The sequence below is a fragment of the Capsicum annuum genome, chromosome 12, assembly GCF_002878395.1.
Source record: "Capsicum annuum cultivar UCD-10X-F1 chromosome 12, UCD10Xv1.1, whole genome shotgun sequence".
NCBI lineage: Eukaryota > Viridiplantae > Streptophyta > Magnoliopsida > Solanales > Solanaceae > Capsicum > Capsicum annuum.
The window spans coordinates 188,508,301-188,524,805 of NC_061122.1; positions in this window are offsets into that span (position 1 = coordinate 188,508,301).

Here is a 16,505-nt window from a genome sequence, read left to right on the forward strand (position 1 = left end):
GGACCAAGTAAAGCATGTGCTGAAATAATCTGTAAAATTGAATAACTGAATAACTGATAAACTGAACACTTGGTCTTGCAAATCTAAGCTGATATGGTTTGAATACTGAAATAAAACTATGGGATCTATCATTTAACCTATATGCCCCAATTTGATCTAATCAGGGACCAACCTATAACCCCAGTTGGAAGGGTATCAACACCTTACCACGGGTATGGACATTGGTTGTGTGGATTAACTATGCTGGTATCCCGAAGGGTAGGGTGTTAGTCCTTTACTGGTAGGTGAAATCTTATAACCTACACTGGTTACATAGTTCTTGAACTTAGGGACTTCTACTAAAGGTCCCATTCCTCTACTGGTAAGTGAGACTTCATCCCTAAGTTTGCTTGGTGTGCATGCAAAATATGAAGTAATCATGAATATGTAAACTAATGTATTTAGCATGATGTAATTCTGGCGAGTGCTTGTTATGAAAATGTTATAAACTTTATGAGATAAACATGATATGATTAACCTGAAATCTTGAAAACTATAACATGCAAGATCAACTAGGTACTGGGTGTTCATAACCTACCATCATGGAAAATAATATAATTAAATATGATGATTTCATTGTAATGACATGATAGGAAATTTCATGACTTAAACTTAAGAATCCAATAATTTCATCAATGTATCGAATCATCATGATTAGAGTACAAAAAAAATACTTGAAATTGTGAGGGAACACCATTTCATGGTAGAATTCAAGAATTATAAGGAGGAAATCATGGAATTTATGCTTTTCATGAAATCCTAGTTTATGAAATTAGTAATATTTATGAATAGAATTCGTAATTTTGGGCAAGAGGATGAAAGAAGATCCACATTGAATACCCACATACCTAATTTTCATGACTTCATGGAAGGAAATTGGATTTGGAACCTTGGGAGGTGAATTCTTGGAAGAAACCCTTGCTTGTTGTTCTTGATAATTTGGGAGGAAAAGGGACCGTGTATTTGATGTATTTGGGGTTATGGAATGATAAAATCATGTTTATATCAGTCATAGGATAGTTTAGAATGTAAATGACTTGTTTACCCTTGAAAAACTGAAGAGAAATGCAAGTTTTAGTGTTTCTGAACAAGGTCCGTGCCACGCTGAAAATCGTGGAGCACAAGATCCATGCTACTCTAAAATCGCGCACCATCACTTGTTCTTCATGAAAATGCTCATAACTTTTCGCTGGGGTATCGGATTAAGGCAAAATTGAATGCATTGAAAAGAGGACACATTTATCTATAATTTGGAGGATCTTAAGATCCAAAATTCCATATATTCCAGAAGTTATACATGTTCAAACTTGACCCTTGTGGGATAAAATATCAAATTTTTGTCCAATCAAAAGCTCTTAACTCAGCTTTTCTCTAAGTATTTCTTATGAATATTTTTCACCTTAAAATCACTCTTCAAACCCGGCTAATGATCATGACACATATATTCATATAAAAATCATGATATTAGAGTTTTTTTTACATGTAAAAACAATTATTGGAATTCTAGCCTGAAAATATGGGGTGCTACATTATATCCCCCTTGAAATCATTCATCCTCGAATAATGGGTAGGAACTCATTGAAGCTTTATAAGTATGGAATAAAGTATGTAACTTCATAGTAGGAATTATCCCTCAAGAAAACACATATGGGAATCAAAAGAAATATGTTTTATGATATCACCAAGTACATTATGTAAGCATGAATTATGAGATAACGAGACTAAGGTCGTACGAGGAGTAAAATATCCAAATCCCCTCACCCCATGTGATAAAATTTTACACCTCGGCAAGGCACGCTTCCTATTGCAGAGGCTAACCTCCATGTACACTACTTATCACGGAAGGTAGCCTCCATGACACGGTGATATTGCAGAGGCTTACTGCCTCAAAATTCAATAATAGTCTTGAACCTCTTCAAGAAATTACTCCAAAACTCTTTTGAGACACCCTATTAACATAACTGAACACATTTTAAGTCAAAAATTGATAATTCAAACACAGGAAGGACAAAATAAAATGCTCAAAATTTTGAGGGTGTTACAAAACTTATGACAGATAGTTGAAAACTTATCTAGAAGCATGTGGGGTATCATACTGTCTGAGCTGAAATACTAGGAAAACTGAGATCATGCACTAAAAACTTATGAACTGAATCATGACTAAATATCTGAATCGGAGACAGGATGCATGGACTAAACTGAATTCGTAATATGCATAGGTATGAATAAATTACCTCATGGAATAACCGTACCCATGAAACTTTGGATAGTAATACTAGATGGAAAGATGGAAAACTATAGGAGCTCAACTGTCTAATTGCTAAACTGAATTGCTGGTTAAACGGACTAACTCATTCTGAAAGTTTATACTCAATTGGAGTATTTCTTCAACACTTCTTTCTAATAAGTTCTAATAACATTTGGGAGTAAATAATTTTAGGCATAATCTAAGTAAGATATTTGAATAACGAATCACAACATGGATACATCTCTATAACATGGACTATAGGCCTATAAAACATAAGCTGGGATAGAATTGCTATGCCTTAGGCAATGCAACCGCTAACTTTCAAGCTTAGTCATATTTCTCAAATACTCCCTCAACTATGCTTTTTCTCTTAAATACTATCCTTTATTTGATGCCACTTATAATCATCACATGGGCATTGATAACTCTATCTACTAAAGTCTGAGCTCTCTCACATATTCAACCCTGCTTAAAGTCACAAGGTACCACACATAACACCATAATACTAGTCTGAACCACAAATTCAATATCCTATGTCCTTTTACAGCTCTCATCTAAAGAATAATACTCCTTACAACTTAAATAACTAACTTTAACCTCTTACTAGGAATTCACTAATGCACAATGCATTCGTCCACTTCTATACCAGCACGACATTTAAGCCTATTATTATAACCGCATATAAACTTTAAGAAAACCAACCCAACTTGGAATTTTTCTATATTCTCTAATACCTCTATCAATAACAACTTTCTTGCACTATTACCAAGAAGACACCCCTAGAATTTTCAACTAACTATGACATATACCAAATATTTACCTCAATCGTACTTCACACTTAGATCCTTAGACAAAACAAGCATACAACAATATTTCCCTAATAAGGAACATTTACTCTCTCTCCCATCTAAACCATTGTTCATTAATTTTCATCACCACTATCTTTACATTTGGAGAGGCCACTAAAAGATTAGAACATGAGGACCTGAAGAATGAAAGAATGCTATGCATAACTTTGACACATAACTGAGGCTTGAGGAATAGAGTATCGAAGGCATGAATTAAATAGACCAAAATTGAGTTATACATGCCATAATCTGAATTCACTGGTCATTAAGGGTGTATCATGAATTCAGGGAACTGAACATACTGCAAAACATTAGTACTTGAGTCATGAGCTGCATGACCTGAGTTTTGGGGTTCATAAATTCATGGAATATTAGTCGTGCTTCTGAGTGAACTAGCACTCCTCATACTAGGAACTGGGAATGCACATGATTCTATATAAAATGCATGAATATGAGCTATGATTATATATCTGACTTGTATGGCATGTGTAGGTTTCGTAATGACTAAAGTAAAAAATTTACACTTAGATAAGAATGGGTCGGGCATCTTCCTCCCTAGTATTATTATAAGACTCACTAGCATCACTACTAGAATCTAAGGGCCTGACTTGGTTCTTTATTCTATCATCTCCCCCTTAGATTTAAGCCATTATTCTTATTCTGTAGACCCTATTAATAAACTCCAAACTAAACTGCAACCACTCTACTCTAGAGTTGGAGATATAACAATACACATAAATACTAAACTCACCCTGAAAGACTATATCTTAAAGTGTAAAACCCGCTACTAGTACTTCTTTTTGAAATACAACTCTTAACTTTCTATAGGACCAATAGTCATCATATAATAACTTTAACACCTACTAACTTAGAATCTTCAGGATTATCACCATACCTGAGTTCATTTTTTTCCTTCTAGAATTTTAAACTCTTCTTTCTATTGGCTTAATTATCCACAATTCGAACTTATATTCTAACACTTAACATGGATATCCCTAAATTTATTTTAATAAACTATACTAACTTAGTACTACTGGATAGGAATCATGAAACACTAATCCACACAAAATTTTATAAGCATACTCAACCTTATTAAGATTCTCTATCATTATGGTCACTATCTAATCTCTATCCCAACTTAAGTATTAACATACTCTAAGTCTCCCTTAACTTAGAATTTTCTCTCAAATTACTATTAAACAAACTCCACAACACCTTTTTGGCTCCATCTATACATAATCTACTAAATTTAGATGAGCATTATCCCCACTTTACCTCTACTAAACTTCTAATTTGACACTTCTAACTCTAGATAATATGCTGTCATAGGATTTTGAGAAGGCATCTGAGGGCACATCTAATGATTTATTAATTCATGATTCTCATGATCATGAATGAAATCTTTCAAACTTTGGAACATAAAGACACTGATTGGATCCTTTTAAATGCACATGCAATCTCATAACTATCTTTGGAGATTTATGAGAAAACTATTTTAGTCAAAATTTAAGATTGACCATTTTTATTACCTTAAAAATAAGGCAGAGTTGGCATGAATGGGGAAATGTAAGAATTAATACAACTGTATTAAGCAACATCTCTACTGCACAATCTAAGATATGAAAGAAGAGAAAAATTTCTTAAATGCCCTTTAGCCTCTCAAAGAAAAGTAAAGATATCTTCGTACCATTGTGTAAGAATCTACTAGACACGGATTCATAGACACCCTAGGATGCTTGAACCTTATGCTCTGATACCAAGTTTGTCATGACCCAAGACTAACCCCTAGTCTAACACGGTGCTTAGAACCACAAGTGATCCCAAGCTAATCCATGTACTGGCATGATACTTGAGCAACTAATTTAATAGATAAGCAAAAGCATAATCAACATGAGATAAGCTATTTCAATACATAATTGATCAAAGTTTACAACACTAAAATCTAAGAGAGAGAGAGAGACACTTAAATTACAAATACTGATGTTGACTAACCGTCTATGAAACCTTTACTATACTGACTATAGGTAGTCGAGACATGACCCCCCAAATATTCCTAATCAATATATAAGACTAATGAAAATAAAATACAGGAACTGCAACTACTTGAGTCCTAAAAATAAGAGAATTTATCACCTGCTAGCTGAATACTATACCCTGGTGTGTGGACTACATCTGGTACCTATATTATGAAGGAATGTATCCATAAACGCATATATATGGTCAGTATTTTGGAATGTACTGAGTATGTGATACATGCACTAAATCATGAAAATACTTAAGGTATGCTTCAAATCCGAGGATGTAAAGTATTTGCTGAAATAGGCATTTAAATCATGGTTGTATGTAAAAGCTATAAGACTTATTAAAATTTCTCTATCATGTGCTGAAAATATTTTGTAAGATGGAAAGCAATAGAAACATGAATCTTATATGTAAATTGCAAGTTAACGCTGAATAGGTTGTAAAACCATACTGAGGGTCATGTATAGATATTGAGCATGAATACATAAATATATAAAACAAATGCAAAACTAAGTAAAGCATGTGATGAAATAATCTGTAAAACTGAATAACTGAATAATAGATAAACTATACACTTGGTCATGTAAACCTAAGCTGATGTGGTTTGAATACTGAACTGAGATTGTGGAAGCTATTATTTAACTGACATTCCCCAATCGGATCTAATCAAGGTCCAACTTGTAACCCTAAATGGAAGAGTGTCAATACCTTGCCACAGGTACGACCACTGGCATATGGATCCACTATACTGATTTCCCAAAGGACTAGTGTATTAGTCCTCTACTGGTAGGTAAACACTAAGAAAGTGTCAGCCTTCTACTGGCGGGTGACATATAATAACCTATGTTGGTTATGTTGTTCTGGAACTTAGGAATTTTTACTAAAGGTCTCAGTCCTGTACTGGTGGGTGATCCTTCATCCCTAGATTAGCTCGGTGTTAAGTCCTACTTCCAACTGAAAGACATTGAAACATAAGTTGGTACATGCACTGATAATGGATACACTCAAGTTATGGTATTTTGAAAATAATAGTGCATGCAGAATCTAAAGTAATCATGAACATATAAACTAATGTATTTAGCATGATGTAATACTGGCGAGTGCTTGTTATGAAAATGTTATAAACTTTATGAGATATACATGATATGATTAACTTGAATTCTTAAAAACTGTATCATGCAAGATCAACTAGGTATCGGGTGTTCATAACCCATCAGCATAGAAAATAATATAATTAAATATGATTATTTTAATGTAATAACATGATATGAAATTTCATTACTTAAACTTAAGAATCCAACAATTTCATCAATGTATTGAATCATCATGATTATAGTATGAAAAAATACTTGAAATACAAAGAAACACTATTTCATGGTAGAATTAAAGAATTACATGGAGGAAAACATGGAATTTATGCTTTTCATGGAATCCTAGTTTATGAAATTCATAAAATTCATGAATAGAAATCGTAATTTTGGACATGAGAATGAAAGGAGATCCACTTTGAATGCCAACATACCTGATTTTCTTGACTTCATGGAAGGGAACTTGTATTTGGAACCTCGGGAGATAAATTCTTAGAAGAAACTTTTGCTTGGTGTTCTTGAGAATTTGGGAGAAAAATGGATCATGTATTTGATGTATTTGGGGTTGTGGAATAATAAATCAGATTTATATCAGTCCTAGGATAGTTTAGGATGTAAGTGACATTTTTACCCTTGAGAAACTAAAGAGAAATGCGATTTTTAGCATTTATGATCAAGGTTCATGCCACACTGAAAATCGCGGAGCACAAGGTTTGTGCCACACTAAAATTGCGCACCCTCACTGGTTCCTCATAAAAATGCTCATAAATTTTTGCTCTGGTATCAAATTAGGGCGATATTGGATGAGTTGGAAAGAGGACATATTTGTCTATAATTTGGTGTGTCTTGAGCTTCAAAATTTCATATTTTCCATAAGTTATGCACGTTCAAAATTGACCCTTGTAGGATTAGATACAAAAATTTGGTCGACTCAAAAGCTCTAAACTCAACTTTGCTCTAAGTGTTTTCTATGAACATTTTCACCACAAAAGCACTATTCACACTAGGCTAATGATCATGACACATATATTCATATAAAAATCATAGTATTAGAGTTTTTTTTTCACTTAGAAATGATTATTCAAATTCTAGCCCAAAAATATGAGGTGTTACAGTTTTGAAAGCTAGCTTGCACTCCTTGAGCATTTGACCCCAGCTCATGTTGGGTAGATATTGATGACGATAGCCTTACATACAAATAATGGCATAAGTTGAGTACTAACAAAAAATTGCCAGTAGATATAAAATGTCGAGATATCCTCGATGCCAGATTGTGTTATCTTTGCATGGTCAATAGATATAGGCACTTAAAAGAATCTTCCAAATCCAGATCTTATCGTATTGAATGGTGAGAGATTATGGAGACTTATCTAAATGATATGATGGCCTTTTCATCATAAAATAAAATAATACTCTCCACTTGAAATTAAAAGGCCCTCTCGATATGGAATGAAATGACCCTCTCGGCATGAAATGAAATGGCCCTCTCGGGATAAAATAAAATAACCTCTTGATATGGAATGAAATGGTCCTATTATAAATAGGATAAAATATCCCTCTTGACATGGAATGAAATCTCTCGGAATAACATGAAATGACCCTTATGGCTTTGCCTTCATAGCAATAGAATAAAATAAAATGCAATGGGATATGGTGAAATAAAATAACGTGTAATGGAATGCGATGAAATACAATGGTATGTAATGGGATGTAATGGTATGCAATGAAATTCAAATTAAATGTAATGATATGTGATGGAATGAAGTGGAATGCAATAGTACATAATAAAACATAATAAAATGCAATGGAATATAATTCGATACAATGAAATATAATGTTATGCAATGAAATGTAATAGAATTCAATGGTATGCAATGAAATATAATGGGATACAATGGTATGTAATAGAATGTAGTGGGATACAATGGAATGTAATGGGATGTAATAGATAATAGGATGTAATGAGATCACATGAAATGTAATGCATGTAATAAAATGAAGGGGCCCTTTTGGAAGTTTGAAGAAAATCTTCACCCAAGTTTATTTGTCGACGTGTTGGCTTTCTACATGTACCTGTACTTGAGGTAGATGGTTTGTAGACACAATGTCATTCTCACTAGCAACCACATTCAAGCTTTGTGAAAGTATAAATAACAAATACTCAACTTCATAATTCATATGACTTAGTCTGTTATAAATATTCTCTTCTTAAGGGTGTATTTAAACAACAAGTCCATCGTATGTTAACAGATGGGTGAAATCCCTTTTTGGGAACTACTCGAATACCATATGTTTCACTTCGTGGTGAATTTGAAAAGGACTTTTCTGCTTTGTCTCTTATTTAGTTATTTTGATTATGTCCTTATTGTGGGGACTCCTTTGAATGTACCTACACTCAAGGAACTTAGTAGACATAGAGTTGCTTTTGCTAGTGACTATTCTTAGAAATATTTCTGAATAAAATATTCATAAAGAGGATGTAACACCTTTGTTTGCCATCCATAGTCTCTTGAAATGAGATAGACAAGTCAAAATGTCCTTGATAATTGGGTGATTGAACCCATATTTTGGACCATCCAAAAATACCATTCTTGAGCATTATATGCTTTGGTGTGGTTCTCGATTCACTTGGGGGCTTTTTGAAGAAAATCTCTATTTTTGTGCATTGACCATTGCGTCCACAAAAAAGTTGTTAGTTTTTAATAAAATGACTCTGTGTTGACCTCGTTCGATCTTTGGCTTAATTCTTTCCATATTTTGGGTATTTCATCATATTTGGACTTCTGTCCTGACTACCCATTAAAATAGATGTAAGGCAAAACTAGACAAGTAGAAAACATGTATATATTTTCAAAAATAGTTTGGTTTTTGAAAAATTGAGTTTCAAAAAGCTTTTAGAAAATCTTTGTGAGTCAGTTCATATGTTATCTCATCGAATGCCTCTCGCTTGAGGTTGAACATATATCTAATATCTAAAGAAATATTTATGGAAATTCATTGTCGTTGCTGAGGAGATCCATAACATAATGTTGTAAGAGTTCTGTCATAGCTGGAGATTTAGACTATCTAGAATCTATTGCAACTAGTGATTTCTGAAGTTTAGCTTTGACCTGCTGGTGATGGGAAATTTGGAATTCATTCTAGTATGTTATTGGAAATGTAAGGACCTCATCAAACTTTTTGCCCTAGTTTGATATTGTTTGAGATGATCTTGACTTGTGAGGATCTTGATAATTTTTCCCAAAGTCTTTGCTTTTATTTCTCTTTGCCGGAGCATGATCTTCTTCTTTTGAATTTTTGAGATCCCTTCTCAAAAATTCTACTCCAGTTTCTATTTCCTGGGGTGATATAACAGATTCATCGAGGCACCTATGTATCCCATTGAAGCAGAAATTAGGTCAAACATAGTTTAGAACTATGCTAGGAAGACATAGGGAATATCCAAAAGGATTTACCGAAGCCGACATAAGCCACCTACGTACACCGTTCTTGGAAGTTCAGGTCATCACATAGTTCATACATAAAATAGAAGGATAAATTTTTCTAAGGGATTGACCTAAGTCGATAGGCCTCCTACATATCTCATTATTGAGAAATCAAGTAAAATGTAGTTTGTACATAAAAAGAAAAGAAAATTTAAGTAATGTTAAAGAATTAAATGGTTACATTAAGAGAAAGCAATATTATAAGTGCGCTATTACAAGCAAAGTAATACAAGGAAAAAACCATCTTTAGATGCAATATTTCTTCAGGGTTAATCGACTTGAGATACTATTATCCATCCTAATCAGGTAGAATTAAGGCTTCTCTGGACAATACTTTATAGATAACGTGAAACCTTCATTGTGCTTATCTTAATGGAAGAAAGGATCAACAATCCACTTCCCTTTGAGAGAATTAATAAGATTTCTCTTCTCTTTTTATGCTAAAAAGATACTAACCCTGGTTTTCTTAACTTTGTTGTTGTGTCCCTGGTTAACCACTTTAGTTTCTTCTAGGTTAAGCTTTTCTTGATTCTTGAACTTTTTGATTCTTCTGTTGACTGTTCTACGACCATTGTCTCCCATTCATCATTATCTTCCTTAATTTGTTTATTTTTCTCCTGTCATGATATGAAATTGGAAGGTTTTAGATTTTTATTACTTTTTTCAAAATTAAGGGAAGTTAGATAATAACAAGTAGATAATAATAATAATAAAAAAAAAACAAGATTTTCATGATAGGGGGAGACCTTTGTTGGATTTAGGAAATATTCTCAAACTCTAGCACACGAGTGTGGGTCTATTCCTTTTGGAAGTAATTGGAAATCATAAAAGTTAAAGAGAAGTAAATAAACATAATGGATGGGTATCGAGCCTCAGCCGTACTTCCACCGATTTTGTAGAAAATTATTTTTTCTCTTTCATGTACCACATTATCTAGGGAGTAATAAGTGGGATGGAAACCCAGGTCAACAACTTTTCCTTTGGTTCAGCTTTCTTGATTCTGACTATCTTGGGGAATTCTTCTACGATAGCATCACACTCTTCAAATAATTTTCTATTCTATCCTCGAGACCATCACTTATAGATTTTGGAAATGACTGGTAAAGTTCAGGCAGTTTTTGAGACAATTCTTGATCTTTCTTCTTTGTTTGCTTTTGTCCTCTTCACTTAAAGCATACTCTAGCCCATGCTTGAATAGCCTTTTTGGGATAGAAATAGGAATAATGATTTTGTTTAAAATATTTCTAAGGTTGTATCTAAGTATAAAGCACTTTTTTAGCATAATGGTGGAAAGCATCTTGTAGACCGAAGACATTGACTTATGAGTGTCATGCACTATTTTTACCAAGGTTAAACAAATCATGACTTATGGACTCTAAAATGATTGAAATTTTGTACAGAGTCGCCACCTAGTTTTTAAGGAAAATAAGGAAACCTATTTACTTATTAACAAGTGTGACTAATGTTTCTGTTTGCAAATAAATCAATGTAGATTCTAAATAAGGGTTCAAATTATTCTGAAGGGAAAGGGTTAGACACCTTTCAGAATCCACAAATGTGTTACCCAGCTAGACTAAATTTATCAAAGAGGAAGGAGGTAAAAAATTATTTTTTGTAAAATATAAGTATTAAAAAGAGTGTAATAGATGTTGTATATTAGGTATGTAAATAAATCTATTGTTATAAAATATGTAAAAGATATGTGTAAAAAACGTACAAATTTTATGTGAAAAGGAAAATTATTTGCGGCATGTGAAAACAAAAGTATCTTTTATGTACTAAAAAAAGAATTTTGCACATGATACTATCTACTTGACTGAAATTACGGAGACAAAAATAAAGATTCTACTTGAAAACAACACTATACAATGTTTATGACGCAAATGTGTGAAATAATTGAATACTTTGTTTGTGTAAATATTAACGACCTAAGTTTGCCTAATTATACATTAATGAATATGTAAATAAAGAATTGCACATGATACTATCTACTTGACCATAATTAAGGAGAGAAAAATAAAGATTTTACTTGAAATGAAAGACTATACAATATTTATGATGCAAATGTGTAAGCTAATTGAGTACTTTGTTTGTGTAAATATTAATGACCTAAGTTTGCCTAAATATACGTTAATGAATATGTAAGTAAATAATGTCCCCGCCTAATGCCAGAGAAAAAAGTTTTTGCTATGACCCGCCCCGCCCTGGGGTCTTGTCTTAATGGGCATCCCAAGTCCAACCAGGACCGGAGACCACCCCTATTACCCAACCCAACCTTCAGCCGCCTGCCCTTATTTAGCTTAATTCCAAGCATGAAACAGACTAGTGTAACATCTCAGACTGTGGGAATGGATCACAACCGTGACCAACCCAACGTATTCAAATCAAACTAAACCACAACAAACAAGGCCATAACTAAATAAGTTAGACAAAATTTAATACAATTAATCCCAAAATGTAATATGACGGAAAAGTGAGAAATCTTGTGATGTGGTATCAGCCCACCAGCCTATTCCAATGCCATGACCAACACCAATACCGATTAAGCCCATACCAATCCCCAGAAGTACCACAAAGCCTCTATCCAAAAGAGTAAACAAATTTGATTCTGACATACGCTCAACCATGGCCAAAACCAATATCCAAAATAAAAGAAAAATGCCTAAAGAAATCCATAACATGAAATGATACCTTCCAAAATAATGGAAGCTCACCACTTCAGTCCAAATACTGATACCAAATTTGTGTGATAAATAGGAGTAGGATGGCCAGTTCCTACATAGCGTGGGTCTACAGGTGCTAATAGACAGGGTTCGTGAGTGACCGCTAGCATGAATCTCAGGATAAGGATAAAATAATGCTAGTTACAAAATCAAGTAAAACCATCCATAATGTATACAACCATACATATATAAGTGCTGGGGAAGGGAACTAAGTTTAGCATGCATTGAAAAGCTTTACCTGGATTGTGTATCTTGGCCGTCCTAAACCACCCAAGGGCGATATGGATTCAGCTCCACCCATTAAAAGGGCTCCAAGTGTGTAGCCACACGACCAGGAAAGTATCCCATGGGATAACTAGTACATCCCCTAATAGTGTGACATCATGCACACGGTCCACTAAGACCAATCCTCATATCGACAAATACGAGTTTCTAGTTTTGATCACTTCGGGACCGTTACTTTCCACGACTTTGCTACACACGCCTTCATTAATGCCTAACTAAAACTGTTTCTAAATAACCAACCAAATCCCTTTACCATTCTATTAACCAAGGCCAATATTAGTGGTATCATTATGCCACCCCTTACTTGTAAGTAATATCCATAGCCAAATAATTTTGGTTAAAAGGACTTTCCAGTGCCCTTCCATATACCACATTAAACCACTTGGAAGACTTCAATGTTCTCCACAAGCATAACCATTTAAACTCTTAAATTTTCAAACCATTTAAACCATGTATGATTCTTTTACCAAGTTTAAAACATACAATAGTTCCTTTAAAAGAAGTCAATGCAATGAACATATCTTTATAAGCATTTTATCAAACACTTTAGGGGCATAATATAAACAAAACCAATTCCAAAGACCTTTAAACTATTAACATGCAATCCAATAGTCCAAAACCACTATTAATGCATATACAGCATAGTTCAAACTGTAGGAAACCATAACCAAGCAATTAATATCAAAACCCCAAAGTAATAGTTTAAAGAAACACTCATGAAATTGTAAAACCATGAAATAAATCATATAAATCATCCCTTTAGTTGAAATTACAATAAGGAAAGTGAATCATGCCTTATACTGAAGAATTAATGGAAACAAATCACCAGAGAAAGCCCCAAAGAAATCCTCAGGATGAAACCCTAGTCTTCTTACCCCAAAAGCTCTTGAGAGAATTATGAAGTGTTTTTGAATAGTTTCTAAGTGTTAATGAATAGAATAATGGGGTAAATAGCCTTCTAAGTGTATTAGAAGTCATGGATCCTAATTAGGGTAAGTAGGGAAATGTCCAAAATACCCTCACTTAAATCCCTTACAAATTCCATCACAGGGATACGGTTGACCCAAATGAGTCATACCCTCCCAATACGATTAGTACCTACCACTCGTATCCAAGCCTCAACCTTGGATTAGACACTTTCCACTATACAACTTTTCCACCCAAGCTGTAACTATAATATATGATCCATAACAGTGGCCTGTATCCCTGACAAAATGAAATACAAAGAGGATCAAACACTACCTATCATACGAGTCCCTGATACAAATCATACCAAGCCATTATGACTCATACCCCTAAGTCGTGCCCATTCTAGTGACCAAAACCATCCCACCAACTAACACTGGTCAGCATATGATAGGACCGTACCACTCGTACCCCAACATACGACTCATAACCATGAGTCATATTGGGTTCAAAGAATGAAATTCTAGGAAATTTTCTATGGGTCAAAACCCAAGATATTTCAGTCTCCCCCACTAAGAACAGTCATTCCCGAATGACTGACTAGGTAGGGGTAACCACACACAGAGACATTTGCATTATCAAACATCCTTTTAACAAAGTTTGGAAAAAAAGAGGCAAAGATGTTAATCTTTTCTTTAACAAACTCAAAAAATAAAGATGTGTTGAAGAACACATACCTTTTGCACGAATCCTTGGAGAAGAAAATAGATGTGGATATTTGGACTTCATGTCCTCTTCTGCTTTCCTAATAGCTTTTTCCACCTTATGGTTCCACCATAGAACCTTAACCAAAGCCATAATCTTGGTTCACAACCGATGAACTGGTCTATCTAATATCTCAATCGAGACCTCTTCATAAGATAGAGAATTCAAAATGCCCAATCCATCCAAAGGAACAACCGAAGAAGATTCACCAATACACTTTCTCAAATTGGAAACATGAAAGACCAGATGAACCAAACTTAAGCTAGATGGCAACTCCAACTCATAAGAAACATTTCCAACACTCCGCAAAATCATATACGAACCAACAAATCGAGGACTGAGTTTCCCTTTATTGCCAAACTGCACCACTCCCTTCATGGGAGACACTTTGAGAAATACCTTATCCCCGACTCAAACTCCAAGTCTCTATGCCTAACATCCACATAGGACTTTTGGTAACTTTAGGCACCTTTAAGCCTATCTCGAATCACCTTGAACCTCTCTAAGCTCAAACCAACCAATAGGAGATCTGCACCTCCTACTATACAATGCCTCAAAAGAAGCCATATAAATACTGGAGGGTCATTTCAAGATACTCACGATTTCAAGCCATATAAATACTGTAACCCATCAACATCAGGAACACATAATCTCCCTTGGTACTATAAAGTACCATCACTACCGATCTCAAACACCTCTACCTTTGGCCCACCAATATCACTCTTGATTTTTATCAAGACAGGATCCAACGCTTGCTTCTCCTTAATCTCTACACTAAGAGACGATCGAACCAATTCTTCCACCATCACACTACCTTCCTTGGTGTCCAAGAGACAAACCCTAAGATTAGCCAAGTGGTAAATATCCTTCACCAATTCCTGCTTCCCTTCCTCCACATAAGCTAAACTACCCATGGATAACCTACTAAGAGCTTCAACAACTACATTAGCCTTACCTGGGTGATAGTAAAGACTCATATCATAATCCTTAAAAAGCTCAAGCCATCTCGTTTGCTTGAGATTTAGCTCTTTCTGATTGAACGTATACTGTACTGAAGACTCTTGTGATCAAAAAAGATATCCATGTGAACACCATACAAATAATGCCTCTATATTTTCAAAGCAAACACAACCGCCAACAACTCTAAATCATGGATAGGATAATTCTTCTCATGCACCTTCAACAGCTTGGAAGCATAGGCAATCACCTTCCTATGCTGCATCAAAACACAACCAAGCCCTACCCGAGATGTATCACAATAAACCATAAATCCATCATTGCCTTTTGGTAAAGTCAAGATTGGACCCGAAGTTAACTTATCCTTCAACTTCTTAAAACTCCCTTCACAAGCATCCGACCAAGAAAACTTAACCTTCTTCTGAGTCAACCTAGTCAAAGGAGAAGCTATTAGAGAAAAGCTTTCCACAAACCACCTATAATACCCGGCTAAACCCAAAAAGCTCTGAATATTAGATGGAGTCGTGGGCCTAGGCCACTTTTTCACCGTAGCAAACTTTTGAGGATCTATCATAATCCCTTAACTAGAAATTATATGACCCAAGAAAGTCATAGAGTTCAACATAAACTCACACTTAGAGAACTTGACATATAATCGCTATTCCTTTAAGGTCTGCAATACCATACGGAGGTGATTAGCATGGTCCACCTCACTTTTCAAATAAACCATAATGTGATCAATAAACACAATGATGAAGAGATCTAAATAATGTCTGAAAACTATGTTCATCAAGTCCATAAATGCCTATGGAGCATTATTCAATCCAAATGACATCACCAAGAACTCAAAATGCCCGTACTGAGTATGAAAAGCCGTCTTAGGGATATCCACCTCCCTAATATTAAACTGATGGTACCCATACTGAAGATTTATCTTAAAAAAGAACTTGGCACTTTACAACTGGTCAAACAAGTCATCTATCAAAGGAAGAGGATGTTTGTTATTGACCGTCACCTTGTTCAACTGCCTGTAGTAAATGCACATCTGAAGGGAACCATAATTCTTATGCATAAACAACACCAGTGCACCCCATAGAGAAATACTAGAATGAATAAACCCCTTATCCAGAAGATCCTTA